At 39.0% G+C, this 14,691-nt stretch overlaps 1 pseudogene; it reads left to right on the top strand.

Annotated features, from left to right (window-relative positions):
• The window catches only part of LOC110320792, a 14,195-nt pseudogene extending 3,299 nt beyond the window's left edge, over positions 1-10,896 (top strand).
• The last annotated feature ends 3,795 nt before the right edge of the window (positions 10,897-14,691 follow it).

The following is a 14,691-nucleotide window of genomic DNA, read 5'->3' as shown; positions in this document are numbered from 1 at the left end:
TGGGCCAAGTAGTGGGAGTGGGTGGGTAGGGGAGCAGGGGCGGAGGGGGGGTATAGGGAACTTTCGGGATAGCATTTGTAATGTAAATAAAGAAAAAAAAAAAAGAATCAGGGTCAGGGGCTGGGTGTGGTGGTGCATGCCTTTAATCCCAGCATTTGGGAGGCAGAGGCAGGTGGATTTCTGAGTTCGAGGCCAACCTTGTCTACAGCGTGAGTTCCAGGACAGCCAGGGCTGTACAGAGAAACCCTGTCTTGAAAAACCAAAAAAAAAAAAAAAAAAGTATCAGGGTCAGGCACATAGGATGATGCCCTATTAGGAGGTGGCCTTGTTGGAGTAGGTGTGGTCTTGTTGGAGAAAGTGTGTCACTGGGGGCTATGCTTTGATATTTCAGAAGCTCAAGCTAGACCCAGTGGCTCATTCTCTCTTCCTGCTGCCTGTGGCTCCAGTTGTAGCACTGTTGGCTCTTTATCCAACATCCTGTTTCCTGCCATGATGATAATGGACTAACCTTCTGTACTGTAAATTTGCCCCAATTAAATGTTTTCTTTTGAAAGACAAAAAAAAAAAAAAAAAAAAAAAAAAAAAAAAAAAAAAAAAGATCAGGAGTTCAGGATCATCCTTAACTATATAGCAAGTTAGAGGCCACCCTGGGTCACATGAGAAACCTCTGTCAAAACAAACAATTTAGCAATAGAGCAGGCTTATAAGGAAACCCTCTGTAGGTGTAATTACCATGAGTGAGGAGTTTATTTAGATAGTGATTAGGCAATTATTCTATAAGAAGGTGACAAAGTGTGAGTCAGTTAGGTTAATGTGTAGTTTTTGGGAGAATACCAACCTTCTGCTTCCTATCATGCATAGGAGAACAACAAACATATTCATTCATGACGTTTTCTGAGGTTTAAACATTGTGATCCACACCAGGTCCACACACGGCATCCTCAAGGCCATTTTTCCTAAATCTGTAAAGTTTATTACAGCTACCACCTAATCATTTGACCTCAATTAAGTTATTTTTCTTGGTCTGATGTTTTTACTCTTACAATGCACATATGAAGTGCAGAATGAAGGATGTGAGAAAACCTTGAACCATGGATGCATGTTTGCAACATAGTTATTTAATTTGTTGTAGCCTCAGTAGTCTAGCTATCCACATGCACATTTTATATATCTTACCACCAGCTCATCATCCTGACATAACTACTCATGTGCATACACGTGTGCATGTTCATCTTTTCTTTATACTGTTAGCCACATGAGAAATATAAAGATCAAAGTTCACTCTATAACACATCATTCACCATGACAGATGGTATAGGTCCTCAAATCTGATCATTGGTATCCAAAAAAAGCAAGAGCAGCTTAATTTTAGAATGTTGGGCTACATTAAGTCTTACATTATATCATCATAGCTTTACACAGTTAATCAGAAAATATTTTCTAGTAACTCAAGAAATCAGTATTGTAATATTTTCTGAATCACATTGCTATAGTCAATGGAAGTTTGTGAAAATTCTAAATATTATAGTTATACTTTGGTGATTAGCTTTTTGAAAAATATTATCAGCTCACTACCCCTTAGAACTCAAATTTGTTAGATCCATGCGTTGTGTAGCAGTTTCATCTGAAGATGAAAACGTTCCACTCTGTAGAGAAGCTCCTTAAGACGCAAGGTAAACAACTCAAAACAACTTCAGGAAGTTCCTGGAGTTGATCAGATTCACTAAGTCCCTCTCTCTCTCAAGAGTAAACATAAAATCTTAGATAGTCACTCGCAGCCAAGTCAAGATTCAAAAAAAAAGATTCTTGGGATTAGAGCAGCTGTCTCAAAGAAGCATAAACAAGCTGAGCTGCATGGAAGAGGTTTGGACCAACTGAGTCACTCGGGAAAGACAACCTCCAACCTGTTGAGCTGATTGTGCACACAGGTTGTGCAGTGTGCTCCACATTCACAGCTTTGTTGAGCTGCCATCTATGCGGGAATGCACTTTGGTGATATAGATGACTTTGATTCACTTCTGCTCCATTATCGAACCCCTCAATGTACTTCTGTAAGTAGAAGCAGTAAAACTTATTGGCTCACCAAGTTGGAATTTGGTGGTATCCATGTAGTTTGGTCTGTTGTGGGCTTGCTATTGGGGCAAATAGATGTGTGTATTGCATTTGCACAGGAAACATCTTGTCTCATACCATCATGCTTTGCCTATATTGAATCTCTGCAAATTTGAGACATTCCTCTGCTAATAAATGACAAAGCCCTGCCCATCAGATTTCACAGCGTTGTAGAGGTTCAGAACTCATCCTTGTCATTCTCCCCTTGGTGCCTACTTACCTGTTTCTCAGCATCTTACCTTCTGGATTGGAGCACATACCAGTTAGGCACAGGAATAGATCTTCAGTGGTTAGTCCTATTGCTGCTGAAAGAAATGAGCATGAGCTCAGAGGTTTACAACAACACAATTTTATTCTCTCATAGTTCTAAGGGTTAGAACGGTTGCTGAGGTTTTACTGGGTTAAATCAATGGATTAGATTTGCTCTAGGAGAAAGTTTTTTTGTTTTTTGTTTTTTGTTTTTTGTTTGTTTTTTTGTTTGTTTTACCATTCCTACGTTAAACAGTTCATATGGATCACTTGCCCTGTGCCCCTCCCCCATCTTTCACTCCAATTGCCAGTGTGACTTGAACTTTTCTCAAGCCACACCACTCTGTTCTTGTTCCCTCTTCCCTAAGGGCTCTTGTGTTTATCCTGGGTCTACCAATAAATGGAGATTGTTTTCCACTTGACATTTAGCAAATTCACAACTTAAATTTGCAACCTTTATTTCACTTTGCCATGTAGGAGAGTATGACAATCTCCAGGACAAAGACCAACTGAAACTTTAGAAGTTTGGTATTTTACCTACACAAATAGTTTAAAAAAATTTTTCAAACACATTTCATCATTTCAGATTTTCCGTATATAAAACTGTTACATATTTTTACTTTTTAACTTATTTTAATTTTTTTGAGGTGGTGTTGAGAATTGAGCACATGGCTTGTGTAAATGTTGCAGGTCTGAATGGAAAGGCTTCCTTTACAGAAGTTCTACTCCAGCTTCTGGGAGTTTCCCCAATTCAAGTATGTAACAACTCTGCTCTGTCTGGGCATGGTTTCCTTAGCAAAGGTTCTGCTCTGGAGAAATTTGTACAGCTTTGCTGGAAAAGGTATCCTGTCTGTAAGGAGCCAACTCATACCAGAAAGTAATACAAGACATTTATTTGGGGGTGAAGGTGTCTGTGCAACCCAGGAGGGTGACTGTGTCTGCTCAGATGAGAAGTAACAGATAATTGGGCAGAACGTTGAGTTTATATAGGGCTTCTTGGGGGGCAGGGAGGAGCTGTCCAGGGTAGCCTCGTATTAGAAAGATTATTGCACCTAATTGTACCCAATCATTGGAGCAAGCTCAGGAATTGGTGGAATTTTGTTTCTTATAGGGCAGGGCATGTCCACTCTCCTATGTAGGATGGAAGATAATGGATTCAACCCTTAGAAAATAGCTATTAGGGCTTTTAGGGAAGTTGGAAGTGAGGCTTGTCCATTGGTGCTCCTCAGCCCAGGGTCTGGCACCTTCCTTGCCTTGAGGGTTTACAAAGTTTACAAAGGGAGTCCATGGCAGGGAATGCTTTCCCTGCCACTTGAGTTGGCACAAATAGCTAACATCTTAAGCACAATAATCAAGTTCTTCACCATTGAGCTGCATCACCGAACTGGAAAATTGACATTTAAAAATGGAAGATCTTAAGATAAGTTCAGAAAAATCAGTGTAGATTCCCAGCCAAACTTTTCTCAAATAGTTCCTGGGTGCACACTAGCTGAGGGAGTTCCCCAAACCCTAACTCTGAAAGCCCACATATGCCCAGAATCTGTCAGCATCTCATCTAAATATGAGCAAACTTTTTAGGTCCCCCAATCTGTAGCCTATACCATCCCATAAACCTAGGCCACCCTCATGGACACCAGCCAGGTGAGTTGTTCTGACTGTCTCCCATGAAGCTCCCCTAAGTCAAAGTCCAGCTGGGAGCAACAGGCTCATCCTATTATTGACAAATTATTTGTCCCACTTTGCCTTGCTATGCTCACTTCTGGCTGGGAGCTGCATTCATGAACTTTCTGGTTACTACTGAATTGAAAATAAGGCTATTCCTCGGAATAAAACTCAACACTGAATATCTGAAGGTCTGAGCTGTAAGTTCTTCATATCTGATGTGAAACCAAACTACTTTGGGCAATGGCAAAAGTATTTTCTCAACAGAATCAGGTCAGAGTCTCTTACTGAAAACAACCAATGAAATGTGTCCACAAAAATGCCACATTGCAAAACCACAAACAATGGGGAAGGCCAAGACTATATCTCCTCCAGTAAACCAACATTACTATGGAAATGTTCTTTAATGAGAACTACCAAGATACAGAATTTTAAAGAACAATTATAAATGTAATCAAAGAATTGAAGAAGTTCGAAGAAGACAGAAAGAAACACCTCATTGACCTTAACGATAATAAGGATAAACTCCCAATTAAACTCTAAGGAAACAACTTTAACTATGAAGCAAATTGATATAAAGCAATTCAGGATTTTAATAAAATGAATAAAAACCTAGAAATATTACAACATATTCAATCCCAAATAAAGATGGAACTGAAGCTTTCAGTAACCCAATCAGAGAGGATTCCTCCCACATCCGAAGGGAACAGATTCAGAGACCCACAGTCAAACATTACAGCTCAGGGAACACTGTAGAAGAGGGCAAGGAAGCTTTATAGGTGCCATAGGAGTTGAGGATCTATGTTATTTGGATATCTCTGTGTGACCTGATCTTTTCTGAAGGAAAATGGAGGAGCAGCGGGTCTGGGAGTGAGGAGACATGAGGGCAGGGAACTGGAAGGAAGAGGGGAAACTCTGGTTGAGATATATTCTGTGAGAAAAGAATAAATGAGAAAGAAAATTATGCAAATAGAGTATATATGTAGGAAATTCTCAAAAATAAATGAAATATATTAAATATTCAAATATATTAAATATTTAAATATATTAATAAAAAGCTAGAAATATTAAAATAAAGTAAACCTGAAATGAATATAGAATTGAACATACTAATAAGCTGATTAAAAAAAAAATCAAAGGAAAGCCTTAACAATGAGAATGCAGGAGAAGAATATTACGATTTGAAACTAGAGTAGAAGAATTGTTTGACTTTATCTTAGAATATGATAAAGTTTTTATTAAAAAAAAACACAAAAAAATAATATGCAGAAACTTTGGGACACCATGAAAAAAGCTAACCCTACTACTTGCAAGCATAGAGGGAGAGTTCCAGGTCCATGTCCTAGACTACATCTTTAATGTGGTCACAGAAGAAAATTTCCTCAAATTAAGAGAAGACGTATTCATACAGATAGACAAAGCATGAAAACATCAAAGAGAACAAAAAAGGAGAAACTCTCCACAGCATATTATAGTAAAAACAATGCAATAAATCTTGAAAGCAATAACAAAATGACTTCTATAAATTATACAAACTCACGGTAACTAAACAAAAGACTCAAAAATTCTGACCCAGTATTGTTTCTGTATGAAAGAACTACAGGGACAAGAATGGAGAAGAGCCTGAGGGGAAGGAGGTCTAGTGACAGGCCCAAATTAGAAGCCAGCTCAAGGGAAGGCCCCAAGGCCTGTCACTATTACTGTTTTTATTATTATTTTTCTTTCTTATTGGATATTTTCTTTACATACATTTTAAATGTTATCCCCTTTCCCAGTTTCTACCAAAACTCCCTCCACCTTCTTCTATTAGAATGTTCCTACACCCACCCACCCACTCGCAGCTTCTCTACCCTGGCATTCCCTTACACATTTGAGTCTTCACAGGGCCAAAGACTTCTACTGTTGATACTCAACAAAGCCATCCTCTGATACACATGCAGCTGAAGTCATGGGTCTCTCCATGTACAGTACTCTTTGGTTCATAGTTTAAGCCCTGGGAGCTCTGGGGAGGTCTGGTTGGTTGATATTGTTGTTCTTCCTATGGGATTGCAAACCCCTTCAGCTCATTCAATCCTTTCTCTAACTCTTCCATTGGGGACCCTGTGCTCAGGCCAATGGTTGTCTGCAAGCATCTGCTTCTGTATTTGATAGGCTCTGGTAGACAGCTCAGGAGACAGCTATATCAGACTCCTGTCAGCATGCAATTCATGGCATCCAAAATAGTGTCTGGGACTGATGACTGTATATCAGATGGATCCCCAGTTGGTGCAGTCTCATGATGGCCTTTTCTTCAATTTCTGTTCCATATTTTGTCTCTGTATTTGCTCCCATGAGTATTTTGTTCCCCTTTTTTAAGAAGGACCAAAGCACCCACACTTCTGTCTTCCATCTTCTTGAGCTTCATGTGGTCTGTGAATTGTATCTTGGGTATCCTGAGCTTTTGGACTAATATCCACTTATCAGTGAGTGCATAGCATGCATGTTCTTTTGTGATTGGGTTACCTCACTCAGGATGATTATTTTCTAGTTCCATCCATTTGCCTAAGAATTTCATGGAGTCATTGTTTTTAACAGCTAAGTAGTATTCCATTGTGTAAATGTACCACATTTTCTGTATCTATTCCTCTGGTGAAGGACATCTGGGTTCTTTCTAGCTTCTGACTATTATAAGAATGCAAATCGACCCATTCTTATCTCTTTGTACAAAGCTCAAGTCCAAGTGGATCAAGGACCTCCACATAAAATCAGATACACTGAAAAATAGAAGAGAAAGTGGGGAAGAGCCTTGAACTCATGGGCACAGGGGAAAATTTCTTGGACAGAACACCAATGGCTTATGCTGCAAGATCAACAACAGACAAATGGGACCTTATAAAATTGCAAAGCTTCTTTAAGGCAAAGGGTATTGTTGGTAGGACAAAATGGCAACCAATAGATTGGGAAAAGATATTTACCATCCCTACATCTGATAGAAGGCTAATATCCAATATATACAAAGAACTCAAGAAGTTAGACTTCAGAGAATCAAATAACCACATTAAAAAAAATGGGGTAAAGAGCTAAACAAAGAATTTTCAACTGAGGAATATCGAATGGCTGAGTAGCACCTAAACAAAACAAAACAAAAACAAAAAATGTTCAACATTCTTAGTCATCAGGGAAATGCAAATCAAAACAACCTTGAGATTCTACCTCATACCAGTCAGAATGTCTAAGATCAAAAACTCAGGTGACAGCAGATGCTGGTGAGGATGTAGACAAAGAAGGACACTCCTTCATTGTTGGTGGGATTGCAAACTGTTACAATCACTTTGCAAATCAATCTGGTGGTTCACCAGAAAATTGAACATAGTATTACCTGAGGATCCAGCTATACTACTCCTGGGCATATACCCAAAGGATCCTCCAACATATAACACTATTACTGATGCTATGTTGTGCTTACAAACAAGAGCCTAACAGGGCTGACTGGGGAGAGGCCCAAAAAGCACCTGAAAGAGTCAGATGCAGAAACTTAAACCCAACCAATGGACAGAAGCTGGTTACCTCTGGGATTGAATTAGGGAAAAGCTAGAAGAAGCTGAGAAGAAGGGTAACCCTTAGGAAGACCAGCAGTCTCAACTAACCTGGACCTCAGATATCTCTCAGTCATTGAGCCTCCAGCCAGGCAGCATACACTAGCTGATACGAGGCCCCCAACACATACAGCAGAGGACTGCCTGTTCTGACCTTACTGAGAGTAGATGCACCTAACCCTCAAGAAACTTGAGGTCCCAGGGAGTGGGGAGGTCTGGTGGAGTGGGGGTGGGGTGGTGGAAAAAAATATATATATATATATATATATATATATATATATATATATATATATATATATATATATATCAGACTCCCTGGATGATCAATGAGTCAAAAACTATATAAAAACTTTCCTACAAATAAGCAAAATAAAAATACTACTCAAAAAACACTCTGGGAGAGAAAAAGGAGGAAGGTAAGAGAAAGAGGGACACAGGAAAGGACAGAGGGAAAGAGGGAGGGAGAGAGAGATACAGGGAGGGAGGGAGAGAGATTGTAAGAGAGAGACAGATAGATACACTACAATTCCTCATTTTTTCACCAAGGTTTTACCTCTTAAAAAAAAGAGGGAGAGAGAGAGCTGTTGAAAGCAGGGTGGTTTCCATAGTGATCAGCACATCATCATCTGCTGTTTTGCTGCCTGCATAGAGGGGACCTCATCCTGATTTCAGCATGAACAAATGTGGCAGAACACAGTGCTCCCTGGTAGATTTGCTCTGTCTTAATGTTCACATACAGGCTACAGGATTCTGATAGTGGAAAGCATAGGTTTAGTCTCTTTCCCTGTGGCCTTGTCAGTGACAGTAATGTTCTAATAGAAGAAGAGAGCTTAGGCACCATATACATAGAGAGAGGAGAGTTGCCTCTCTTGTATTTTGTAGAGAATACAATATATGGTAATCATTGTGGACTTTTCACATAGCACTTTTTACAGTGTGGGGAAATGCCTGTGCAAAGTGATTTGAGGCAAATGCCATGTAGGAAATGAGAAGAAAGGAGCAAAGAGCACAGCTCCCCTGGATTGCTTGGGAATGGGAAGCTGGATTCAGAGGGCAGGAAGACAATTCTGTTTTGACAGGGCCAGACTAAACCACTTAACTCTAAGGACTTAGAAAATCATTGCAAAAATGTACATTATAGTGCTTACAATTTCATTGTATACAGTTATGCTTAAGTAATTATTGTCATCACAGAGCTTAATATGTAGAGAATATAGTCCAATTCAATGAATTTCCTATTAGCTATATCGTGTCCATATATATATATATATATATATATATATATATATACACATATATAACACAATATATATGAAAACAATTCATATACATACAAATGTGTATGTTTGTGTTATATATGGTTTTATATATACATATATATTTAATGTTTTCTATTATCATTTTATCTTATCTGTGTGCAAGGTACTACAGGTTCATCCATATTTGTTGTGATTTGTCTAGTTTCATGGTACAGTGTTGGGTAGGAAAGCATTTGAATATTTACAAAATGGTCTCCACTTAGAGCACTGAGAGCATATCCAGGATTAGGGATTATATAGGGAGTACAGAGGAGTGAAAATGGTGGGAAGCCTGTTTGATGCGGGGCTTAGAGAAGCAACACAGACATCATGACATGTTTTAATTATTCTTTCCAAATATTTTCTAGAAGTGCTTACATATTGCTTTTCTCAAAGACCTTTTAAAACCTTACTAACTATAGCTTTAATGGTCTCTTAAACATTTTTTCCTTTGGAACCATGTAATTGATATTTATTTATTTTTATGTGCATGTATACACATACCATTGTACACATTTGGAAATCAGAAGTCAACTCACCAGAATCAGTTTTTGTTTTTCTGTGTGAGATTTGGAATTCAAAATCAAATTGCTGTTCTTGGTGGCAGGTCCTGTTACACAATGAGTCATTTTGATATTCTTGTAGGCATCATGTTTATATGTGCATGCATGTGTGTGCATGTGCACCTGTGTGCATGTGCATGTATCACATGAATTTCAACATGCATGCATGCAGGCACCTGTGTACACATATGTAGAGGTTACGGTGTGACTTCAGGTGTCTTACACTATTCTGCTCTATATTTTTACTGGAAGAGTTGTGATTTTTCTTTAAGTCATGCTATTAATAATTGTTAAGCCAGGTCACATTAAAAGCATTTCAACTTTAATAAAATACAATAAAATAATTTAGTAATAGTCTGACTCATTTGCAATGAATGTTTAAAATATTGATAACAGTAACTATGAAATTATCAATTTAAAATTACTGTTTCAATTTTCATTGTTGTTTCTGCCCCCATTTCTTTTGTCTTCTTTTTAAATCTTTCCCCCTTCCGTGAATATTCTCCAAGAGAAAAATGCTGTCTGTGGTTCTATGTCCTGGCTTACAAAGCAGATAGAATAAATTTGTGCCTCATGAACTCAGAATGTCACAGAGATAAATGGTGTCAGTATGAGAGATATAGTAAGTTCTTCTAGGAGACATGTAGAAGTGAATATGATAGCACAGACAAAGTGACCAGCTTAGTGGGGTTAGTTAGTAAGGTAGGTGAGGCTGTTAGGGAAGGGTGCAAAAAGATTAGGAGTATTCAAACAGAAAAGTAGGATCCTGATACTTGGTTTTTCCCTTAGCCACCATGTTCTTTCCCCCTTTTTCTTTTTTTATTTTACTGAAAGTAATTTTTATTCAATATATTCAAATTATTGTTTCCCCTCCTACAATTCCTTCTGGATTCTTCCCACATTCTTATCCTCCTGAATCCACATCTCTCTCTCTCTCTCTCTCTCTCTCTCTCTCTCTCTCTCTCTCTCTCTCTCTAGAATACAGACATCAATAATAATAATAACAATAATAATAATAATCATCATCATCATCATCAGAAAAAGGCCAAAGAAAAAGCACCAGAAATACATACAGATACTGAGACACAGATGTTTACAAATTCACAAAACTCATAAAATCAAATCTACTGGGAACCATGTTAATGTGAATAGCCTGTGAAGCTACCTGAGACCATGATGATGTCTTGTATGTGGTCCATGCTGTTGCCTAGGGCCATGTTTGGGTCTGTGGTGCTACTGCAGCCATGTGCTATGTTGATGTCTGTGGCCCATGTTATCACTGAGACCATGCTGATATCCATGGGCTGGGCTTCCAGTGGAGACCATATTGGTGTCAGTGGCCCATGTTCCTTGTACATGCTACTGCCAAGGGCTATGTGGGTGTCCATGGCTTATGCTGTGGCAGAGGGTTGTGTTGATGTTCATCATCTCTACTGACACTGGTGACCATGCTAAGGTCCATGACATGATGTCTTAGTTAGGGTTTTACTTCTGTGAGCAGATACCATGACCAAGGCAAGTCTTATGAAGGACAACATTTAATTGAGTCTGGATTACAGGTTCAGAGGTTCAATTCATTATCACCAAGGTGGGAACATAGCAGCATCTAGGCAGGCATGGTGCAGGTAGAGTTGAGAATTCTACATCTTCACCTGAAGGCTGCTAGCAGAATACTGACTTCCAGGTAGCTAGGATATGAGTCTTAAGCCCACACACACAGTGACACACCTCCTCCAACAAGACCATACCTCCTAATAGTGCCTCTCCTTGGGCCAAGTGTAAACAAACCATCACACATATGCTGATGCTGTAGATCATGTGAATGTCTGTGGTCCATGCTTTTTGCCTGAAACCATGTGGAAGTCCATGATCCATGCCCCTGCTGATTATAAAGGTAATGGCAAAGATGCTACTTTTGGAGTGGTATTGATGACTGTAGATTCACTGTTGAGAAAGAGGGACATAGAAGGGTTCTGTCACAAACCCAATCCCTACACCTACCTCTACCTCCCCACCTCCAAAAAGCAACAGCCTAGACAAGAAACTAATAAAGAGATCTCTTAAAAATTATGATAGAATGGACTATCCAGAGACTACCCCACCCGGGGATCCATCCCATCATTCATCAGACACTATTGCACACGCCAGCAAGATTTTGCTGAAGGGACCCTGATAGAGCGGTCTCTTGTGAGGCTATGCCAGTGCCTGGCAAACACAGAAGTGGATGCTCACAGTCAGCTATTGGGTCAACACAGGGCCCCCAATGGAGGAGCTAGAGAAAGTACCCAAGGAGCTGAAGGGGGCTGCAACCTTATAGGTGGAACAACAATATGAACTAAGCAGTACCCCCAGAGCTTGTTTCTCTAGCTGCTTATGTATTAGAAGATGGCCTATTCAGCCATCATTGGGAAGAGAGCCCTTTGGTCTTGCAAACGATATATAACCCAGTACAGGGGAATGCCAGGGCCAAGAAGTGGGAGTGGGTGGGTAGGGGAGCAGGGGTGGGAGGAGGATATAGGGAACTTTCGGGATAGCATTTGAAGTGTAAATAAAGAAAATATCTAATAAAAAGAAAAAAATTGTCATAGGGATGCTGAAATGTAGATCTCTAAAATGGATGGCTTACAGTGAGGGTATGGGTGGGGAAGGACTCAGTTTTCTTTAAAGGGTGAATAATCAGAGTTTGATCATGCTCCAGTGAATATATGGTCCTCCTCCTTCTCCTCCTTCTCCTCCTCCTTCTTCTCCTCCTCCTCTTCAGATCTCCTTGTTTTTCTGTACACTATACTCTCAATAATGTGGCTTAAGTTTGAAGTAAATTACTCTTCATAATTACTTTACACAATTTTTCCATTCCAAAACACATTGTATATTTGACATGTAGAATTTCAAATCCTGTGTGGTATATTAGATCATTGTGTAATAATTAATTAAAAATATTCACATAATTTATATCTTGTTAGTGCCTTAGCATTCTGACTTGAATTTAACATTTTTCAATGTCTTTGTAGGTTTCATGCATCTTCTGACTTCTATTTCTATTCTTCCTAGCATGGATGATGTCACTAGCTTTGACACATATGCTTAGCAATAAAAGTTATACTGTAATTTTTTTATATATATAAATGACTGCATTGCTAACCATAGGCCAAGTCATCTGCCAGCAAACTCTTACCATATCAACACTGCACGCTAGCATATCAGGCCATAAATATTTTTATCACTTCCCAAAATCAAATAACAAAAAATAATTAGACACCCTAAACATAGAAATCAGATGAGACAGTATTGAGAATGCTTGGTAGAAAACTTTGAGGAATGTTAATACTTAAGCATATTAATGAAACAGAAAATAGATTAAATAGCTTGAAATTAAGATCATCTATGCTATCCATAAATACAACAGAAAATAGCATTTCTTTTGAAGGCCACGCTGATTAGTTTTTCTGTTTGCTTTGGTTTGGTTCATAAAACCCTGTGAATTCCTGGATGGTTGTTTTTCCCCTGAGTACGATCATTCCTGAAAAGGCTTACAGATGATGCAGATGTGGCTTTTCTTCCATAGAGACTGTGAGGCTACAGCAATTAAACACCCTTCTCAGCTGCATCTTTATTACTGCAATTTGGCATTGCTTTTTAATTTGCCAAATTGAAAAAAAAACATAAGGCAAAAATTATGAGTCATTTCTCCCATTAGTGTACTGATTACACAGATTCAGCGTGAACAAGGCAGATGCTAATTTGTGCATAAAGCGTATTCCCTTTGACAGGAAAATAGTTGAAAGAAAGCCAACAAGGGTGCTCTGCGAAACCATCTTTGAATTTACATGGAAAGTTTCCAGTGAAAGACATGAGTTCTTTCTTTGTACATTAACAAGAATTCTTACAAATTGAAGGCCAGTTAGACACCCAAACAGAGTGCCTCCCATGGGGCCAGGTGGTGTAGTGACTGAGAATTCTTCCCCAGTAGCAAATCCAAGCAGACCCAGCATGGCAGGAATGAGGAGAAAGATAAGTTTGCAAAGTACAGACCTGATTTTCTGTCACTGATATTACAATAACTCCCACTGTGACCTTCAGTAATTATGCTGCTCTCTTTCTAGTTCTCATTTCTAATTCAAGACATTTGGGCTACATGATGTTTTGCATGCTTTTTCAGCTATACCATTTGATATATGGATTGTATTTACAAACCCCTGTAGAATAAGTTTGTAATCTAAGCATCTATAAATGGACATAAATTTTGAGTCAAATAACCTTCATGACAGGTAGATTTTCCCCAATCCCATTATAGGCTAGAAAGATTGCTATTGAAAGTAGCTCATTTCCTGATAACCTTCTAAGTACTAAGGGCCATAAATCTAGGACCCAGTCAGTGTTGTAAGGATGCTGTCTGCCAAGAGTAATGGCGAATCTGGGCTTTCAAAAAGTGTCAGACCAAAAGTTAAAGATGGAAGATAGGATCTTTCTCCTATTTAACCTGTAATAGAATCATAATACTTATGGAAAAAGTGGCTTACCTTATCTGCATGTAGTTTGTGCTTTGTTGATTTAATGCAGAAGCCCATGCTTCAGAACAGTGCTCAAAATTCATATATGATATTCAATATTATGTAATATAAAACAGTTTGTGTTAGATGACTCTGTTGGAGTATACTGTGTGAAGGCTTGCCTCTGTCCTTCCTCACCTCCCTAAGGCTCTCTCTGATTGAACTGCCTATATCTAGGAAGGAAAGGGAAGGGGAGACTTCCTGGCTGAAAGGAGGTCTCAGAGAGAAGAATTTGAGGTGGGAAGATTTGCATGTCCAGCATGACATGGAGGAAGTTGGACGTACAGGTGGGGCGGATAATGGGCCATGTGATAGGACCTGGATTAGGATAGACAGGTTAGTTAAGATGGTAAAGCTAGTTGGGAGGTAGGTTGCTATAATGCCTAGGCCTTTATCGATAATAATAATAAGGCCCTTTGCCATTATTTGGAGTCTGGTAGGTCCGAGAAAAATCCAGTGATAGCTTTTCCATCTGTAAGCTATAAGTTCTGAACAGGTTTTTAGGTAGGCTCAACTCAGCTCTGGTGTTTTCTAGGTTGGATATGTTAAACACTCACAAAGGGGTTAGCAGGATATAGCCACATTGTGAATTGAAGGCCATCTGTTGTTTTCATTCCTTCACCTTGGATCCCATTCTAGGTCAATAGCACCATGTTCTTAGTTCCTTTTATTTGATATCTAT

This window comes from Mus pahari, chromosome 4 (genome assembly GCF_900095145.1).
Source record: "Mus pahari chromosome 4, PAHARI_EIJ_v1.1, whole genome shotgun sequence".
Taxonomy (NCBI): Eukaryota; Metazoa; Chordata; class Mammalia; order Rodentia; family Muridae; genus Mus; species Mus pahari.
The sequence above is the reverse complement of the archived record's forward strand: the minus strand, read 5'-3'. Positions and strand labels throughout refer to the sequence as shown.